Source organism: Coffea arabica, chromosome 2c (genome assembly GCF_036785885.1).
Source record: "Coffea arabica cultivar ET-39 chromosome 2c, Coffea Arabica ET-39 HiFi, whole genome shotgun sequence".
Lineage (NCBI taxonomy): Eukaryota > Viridiplantae > Streptophyta > Magnoliopsida > Gentianales > Rubiaceae > Coffea > Coffea arabica.
The window spans coordinates 36,185,596-36,193,021 of NC_092312.1; the positions used below are offsets into that span (position 1 = coordinate 36,185,596).

Genomic DNA, 7,426 nt, shown 5'->3' on the forward strand with positions numbered 1-7,426 from the left:
TCAAAGTTTGTGCAAACTACACCATAAAACTTGCTCACTAAGGAGATTTAAAAGCCTTGGTGGAGTGATTTTGGAGAGGAAAGCTCTAAGCCACCATCTTTCTTGAGGTTACAAGGTACTTTGGTAAGAAACTTCCCTCCACTTCATATATGTGTAAACTAGTAGCTTAAAGTGGTAGTTTTGGTAGCTTTGTGAGGAAATTTCATGGGTTGAAGTAGTATTAGGGTAAATTTCAGTTTTATGATGAATTCTCTGCTCTTATATGATACTTAGTGATTGGCCATGGTTTGATAACATAGCCATGTGTAATATTGAGAAATTATGTGCTAGTTTGACTTACCTAAAGAAATTTCCAGCTTTAGCTTCAAATTCCCAGCATTGATAGTGATGAATCTGCCCTGTTACGGACCTACACATTCGTCCATGTTAGAGGCCGAATTGGGCTTAGATTAAATCATGAAAGTTGTAGGAAATAATTTTATATAGCTTTCTGTAAAATTTCAACACAATCCGAGCACTGTAACATGTGAAATGACAAAAATACCCTTGACTGCCAAATGTATAGTTTTTCGGACAGTTTTGAGATTACACAATTCTAGCTTCATTTTTTACTTCGATCCATACCAAATCAGCATTTGGCTAGAACAAGAAAATTTTAACCTATTTTTAGCTTTCCAACGCATCTGAAAACGCCTCAATCGGAATTGTGTAGCTTGAGTTATTGGCATTTGAATCCAGTACTGACAACTAGATTGACCATGAACTTTTGGTTCTGTAATCTGCCAATTCGACCTAGATAAACTATGAACTAGGTTGAGTTGTCTTCATAAAAGTTGTAACTCTTTGTCTTAGCTTCGAAACAGTATAAAGTGTACCCCAATCTGATAAACGTAACTCTAGTTGTGACCAAAATGCTATAAGATGTCAAATCTGCTGTTTAGCTTTTGTCTTCAAAACTGATTTCCAATTATCTTATTCGACTTGTGTCGTAATTGAATGATGTTGGAGCCTATTGAAGGGCTATGTTGGTAACATTACTTGTGTGTGATTGTGATGCTGAATTGAGAAAAACAATAAAGCCATAAATGATTAGAAAATAGGTAAACACAAAGGGCATGCTGCCCAAATTTTCACTCTAGAGTTAGGCATATGTACCTGTGACTTGAGCGACGATTTGAGGTCAAGATAGACTTGGATCGACTATGATATTTGAGTTTTCTTTAATCAGGGTATATAAGCTAAATTTTGCCGGAACTCGTATCCTTGAAAAGTGAAAGTAGCGACCCTTTCAAAATACGATTTTTCCGGTCTTTGATACCAAGTGTAACTTCTAAAGTCAAAACCACTTCTTGATCATAACTAAATGAGCGAGCATGAATTTTTTGGAATTTGTTAAGTCTCTTGAATACTACTTAAACAAGTTGCATTTACTTGATTTTCTTGAAGTGAAACTCCTATGTTTCGAACTCTAGAGAGTTTTACATTCGTAAATGATATTTTATCGCAGATTTGGACTCCAACCAAGGAGTTGGACCTAAACGTGACTTTTGAAATGCACTAGACCTTTGGTGAGTGCTTCCAAATACCTGATTGAACTGAACACTTGTTTTCAATACTTGACCAATGTGATCGAATGATATGTGATTGGTATGATCGGGCAAGGGTGTACTTTATCGCACTTGCCCTAATATGATGTGTACTCGTTATTACTGCAAGTAACTTGATGTACTTCTGTGTGACTTGTAAGTATTGAGCGGCAGTATGTACCACACTCGATCCGAGTGGGAGGTACTTCTCATTCCCGTCTCCGTACTTTTATCTTGATTTAGTCGATTGGAGATGTTATCTCATCGAATTCTTGGGAACCCAAACTCCACTAGCTAGTTAATCGAGTTGAGCCAGCAAGGGTTTGGTCGATTAGATAACGAATCATGGGTATCTAATGTTGTCAAGTGGAGTGTTATCTCCTCAACTAATGGGTATACTCGAGTATTACCACCAGTGTTTATCGTGGAGTTTGGGCTCGGTAAGGTTTTTGGTTGGTGGACGGAGATTGGACTTAAGTGGTGTACTACTAGACTAGTTACTTTACTTGAAAGTTGATGGAGTGTCAACTAATACTTGATCAAGCTTTGGTGAAGAAATGGGAATTTGGCTCCTGAGAGCCATCTGTATCCTTATACATTGATTATAATTCGAAGTGTTATTATTCTTTTGGAAAACAAAAAGAGTTCTCACTCGGTCATTTTGACATTTGCTATTTGAAATGTTATTGCTCACTTTCATGAACTTGTTATGCTTGCTATTTTACTACGTGATATTTGTACTTTTCAATAATGGTCAACTTGCTATACGGAACCTCATTGGGCTTTTAGCTCATTCCACGTCATTTATTTTCCTTATAGGGGATACGAATGAGGCGTGAGACTGGTACAGGCTAGCGTAGTTTAGTAGTTTTTGAATTTTGCGATTGTACTCACGCTAGTGCTCGATTAGGACTGAATGTATCTGAAACTCACATCTTTTGATATATGTGGGATTGTACGAATGTTTGAAATAAAAATGAATGTACATGTATGTTCCAAGTTTGGAAACTGGTATTTCTTTTACTCTTGAGGTTATAACCTATTATATTTGAAGTGAGTGAGTGAGTCCTGGCGAGAGTTGGGCAGACGGTCCGCTAAACCATGGGGTATGTCCTAAGAGGAGGTGGGGTCGTCATAGATGATATCAGAGCTGTTTCGCGTGGTCTTTGCGCGGGGTGAGGTTGGGCCAAGTGGTGATATGGTCCCAATTATATGAATACGTATAAAGTATTTAGTGCTCTTCATGAGTGTAAGTTATGAATTATGAAAGGTATAGGCATAAAACTTTTATCATGATACTTCAGGTAGATAGATATGTATGTCAGGTAAGAATCTTAAACTTGGAAGATTTGCACTTGGGAGCGTACGGCCTGAGATGTGAATTCTCCTAGTTTTGGATTCTTGTATCTCAGTACCAAAAGTAGAGAGTACTAGAGAACTTGAGATAAAGTTGGATGGTAAAATTCAAGGTATGAAAGGTTCTAGTAATGGAATTGAGATTAAACTGAGTAAGGAAAATGGATCAGTGAGTGTTGTCATGGATTAATCTCGTGCACGTCGGATTAGGGTTTCTGTAAGTGAGTGTTGTTATGGATTAATCTTGTGCACGTCTGGTTAGGGTTTCTGTATATGATAGTTAGATTTGTGATCGTTGCAAACGTTAAGGTGCTAGTATTATAATTGTTTTATTTTTTTTGTACCTACGTACTCTTATTTCGTGTTTCTATGATTTTATTGCGATTTGATTACGGTTATACATGAATTTCTTTTGAACTCGTTTTAACTTTTGCTTGACTATCTTTTCAATTTTCTACCATTCTATGATATCGCATAGGAACTTGATTTAAGTTATTATTGTGCCAAGATTTAGAGTTTTCGGATTAGGTATGGAGATTTTGAGAAAAAGGATTTGAACAAGAATTCTCTATTTGTGGTTAATAATGAAGGAAGGCAGTTTGATTAGAGAAGATAGCATATTGCCGGTGTACTATGTTTGATTTTAAAATCTAGTAGAAGTAGTAACTAAGTTTTGTAGTTAATTCTTAAGTCTATATTACCCTACACAATTTGATATCTTTGTTAAACTTCCTTAGTATATTAGCATAGCCTTTACGTGGTAAGATTTTCTCTCTAGGTAAGTTTGTGGTAGTACAATGAGTAAGAGAAAGCCACTTGAGAGTTGGAGAAAAAATTCCATAGCATCAAGTTTTGTGCGAGCAAAGGTTAGAATTTCGAGGATGAAATTCTTTTGAGAGGGAGAGAGTGTGAGACCCCGAAATTTTACGTGTCTTTATAACCCTTATGTGAACTCACTTACCTTTGATTTTCAATTCCTTTAATGGTCGAATTTGAGCCAAGAGAGTGAATTTTGTTAAGAAAAGTTTCATATTCTCAAGTTGTTAGAAAATCTTGAAATTTTCGCAGGAGGCTCTACGCAGCTTTGGGAAATTGGCTATAACTTCGTACAGGAAAGTCAGAATTGAGTTCCGTTTGTTGTACTTAAAACTACTCATAGGGCTTCCTACTGTATCAAATTCAGAGTTGGATTTTGATAAGTGAATCTTTAATGTGTATTTTGTACAATTTTGGCATGAACTTTTGGTATGTTTTGAGAAGATTAAAGCCATATTTGAACACTTTTGGTGATAATTGCTTAAATATTGTTTAAGTGTTCAAAACTTGATAAATGAGTGGATTAATGCATTAATTTTGTGAAATTGTGAAGGATGTCGATGTATGAAATTCATGCACGAGTTGAAAGAAGTGTAAGGATTGTCCAGAGGATAAAGTACACAACAAATTAGGAACAAAAATGAAGAAAAAGGAAAAGAATGGAAAAACTGGAAAATACCAGCACAGATCCGAACTCGGATCCGTGAGAATAAGGGTCGAACCGAACCTTTGTCTGTACTTCTGGAGCAATATATCCGAGTACAAACGATCCGAGCTCGGATCCATCAGAAAAGGACTCGGATCCTAAAGATCCAAGCTCGAATCTATTTTCACCCCTCGGATCCAAGGCTCGGATCTGTCTCTCTCTTCAGCAAGTGGCACAGCCGTTTTCCTTTACCTTTCTCACAACTTTTTCAGCTATTTTGAGGGACAGAAATCGGTGGCACATTCTTCTGCAACAAAAGAGAAGACCAAATGAGTTGTAGATAAAAGGAAACATCATATCTTTGACTTTTTTTTACAAAATCTGAGTGGAGGAAATTATGAAGTAAGAGGAGTAGACTTTCTACCACTTTTTATGCAGAGACACAAGGAAGAAGCAAGGGTATCACCTACATAGCTAGTTTTCCTCTTGTAACTAGTTTCTCTCTAGCTAAGAGTTCTTGGAGAAGCATTTTGGAGTTTTCACTTGTAATCACCTTGTACAAGAACATAGCAGAAATTGGAGGGTTTTACCATCAATTGGCTAAACTTTCTTTTGTCTTTCTTGAACTTGTACCTTATGATGTTTTCCATTAATAAACTTATGAGTTTGATTGTTAAATCATTCATGAGTAGTTAAACTCCTTAATCTAGAGAGTAGATGAAACTTATGGCTAAATAATACTAATTGAATGTGATTTACACTTGTTATATCTTGTATTAACTTGTCTACTTGTGTAACTGTGATTACTTGTTATTGATTGATCACCAATAGCATGTTTATAGTTGTTATTATTCAATGAGAATTGATTGTAACAATGGAAACACATGAGTAGAGTTTAAGTTGTATGTTCATGAAAATAGAGATACGCTTAAGTAGATTACTTAGCATTTCATGAAAGAAAATAGAGTAGTATTAGTATTTCACCATGAAAATAGGGAAAACTAAACTACTCTAGGCCATTTCATGATGAGAATGAGACTTGGTAATTTTGGAAATGAATCTCTGGTTAAACAAGAATAATAACAACAGGTAAATCCATTCATTTGTGTTGTTTATGCCATAAGTGGAATCTACATCCCTAGAATCTTCCTTGAGTGAAATTTCTCCATTTGAATTTAACATTTGTTAAACTAGATTTGTGTATCAGATTTGTATACTATAGCAATATACTTTCTCTGCTCAAATTTATTGTAAGTCTAAATAATAGAGAAAAATAAGGGTCTAGTACTTGTTTAAATTGCTCCTCGTGGGATCGACCCGATACATACTCTACATTAGAGTTTCGGCCTGTATACTTGCAGCTAACGGGTATAAAAATCGGATTTAAAATTGCATTGATATAAAAATTCCGTCACATTTTTGGCACCGTTGCCGGGGAACGGCAATATTAGGGCCTAATCATCTCTATTAATTTAGATTTTTTTTATTGTTTTTAGTCAAGTTGTTGAATTAAAATAGCAAAATTTCTCTTGTTCTTATTTGTAGTGTATGCACCGATCAAATCGAGAAGTTGCACATTTTGATCCTGAAATTGAAAGAACATTACGAAGAGAAATGAGAAATACACTGCATCAAAAGGAACATGAGGTTTGGAGGCCGATAGAAGAAATCTTGATAGAATTACCATTTGAGGAAGAAATGGCGGAAAATGAATCAAATAGGCGAATTCTGCAAGATTTTGCTTTACCGGGAGCACAAGGTTCTCAAACTGGCATTGTAAGGCCAACGGTAAACGCTAATAATTTTGAGATTAAACCATCACTGATTCAAATGGTACAACAATCTTAATATGGAGGTAATGCTACCGAAGACCCAAATTCTCATTTGTCAACATTTCTTGAAATCTGTGATACAATTAAGTTTAATGGTGTTAGTGATGATGCAATTAAACTTTGATTGTTTTCATTTTCGCTAAGGGACAGGGCCAAGGTTTGGTTACAATCTCATCCTCCAAATACTTTTACAATTTGGGATGAATTAACTATGGCTTTTCTTAATAAATTCTTTTCACCTGGAAAAACTGCTAAATTGAGAATGGATATAACTAGTTTCTCTCAACAGGAAGGAGAGACATTGTATGAAGCTTGGGAGCGCTATCAGGAATTGCAACGAAGATGTCCTCATCATGGTCTACTAGATTGGCTAGTAGTCCAAACTTTTTACAATGGTCTTACCTATCCAACAAAGACGCATGTAGATGCGACAGCGGGAGGAGCTTTGATGGGAAAAACAGCTGAGGAAGCTCAACAATTGATCGAAGAAATGGCTGCTAACAATTACTGTGACGCCCCCACTTCTCCCTAAGGTGAACCAAAGGGTATCTGCGGGACGCCTGCCCAACTCTCGCTAGGACTCAAGCAATTTCATTCGAGCTTATTACCAATCTAAAGGCCACAAGAACAATAACATAAATACAAATAATGCGGAAGCGTTCAACTTAACAATAGTCATCTATTATCCAACCCGTACATCGGGTGTTAAAAAATACAACTTAAATCCCAAATATACATCGTGCCCAAATATTACATTTCGATTCCAAAAGTACAATCCAAAACCAAGGGCATAGCCAAAATATAATGGAAATTCTAAGACAAAAGTACATCAGGAGAGTTTCTCTAACACTTCTCCGGGTTCAATCCTTTTAAGGAAAACAAATCTACAGGATGAGCAAAATGCTCGTGAGGCCAAGAACACACATGCAAGCACATTGTTCAAATAGCAAGCCAAGTATATAAGTCGAGCAATAAAGGTTTGATAAATAACAATTCACCGGAAAAGTAAACAGAACCAATTCAAGGATACTGGAGCTCTCAGGAGCTATAGTTCAGGAACCACCACGACTTGACACTCCGTCAATCAGGTAGGTTCAGTCCTTAGAACTTCGCTTATCATGTCACCTTTCATCTTACATACCCCTGTTTCGAGCCCGCCTGTCATATGTTTGGGCAATACTACATCGAGT

General features: G+C 36.3%; 1 non-coding gene across 1 annotated transcript; it reads right to left on the reverse strand.

Annotated features, from left to right (window-relative positions):
- Window positions 1-6,489: 6,489 nt before the first annotated feature.
- Window positions 6,490-6,596, reverse strand: LOC113722461 (small nucleolar RNA R71). The gene has a single exon (XR_003456735.1). It is a non-coding gene; the product is annotated as a small nucleolar RNA R71 (small nucleolar RNA).
- Window positions 6,597-7,426: the final 830 nt, after the last annotated feature.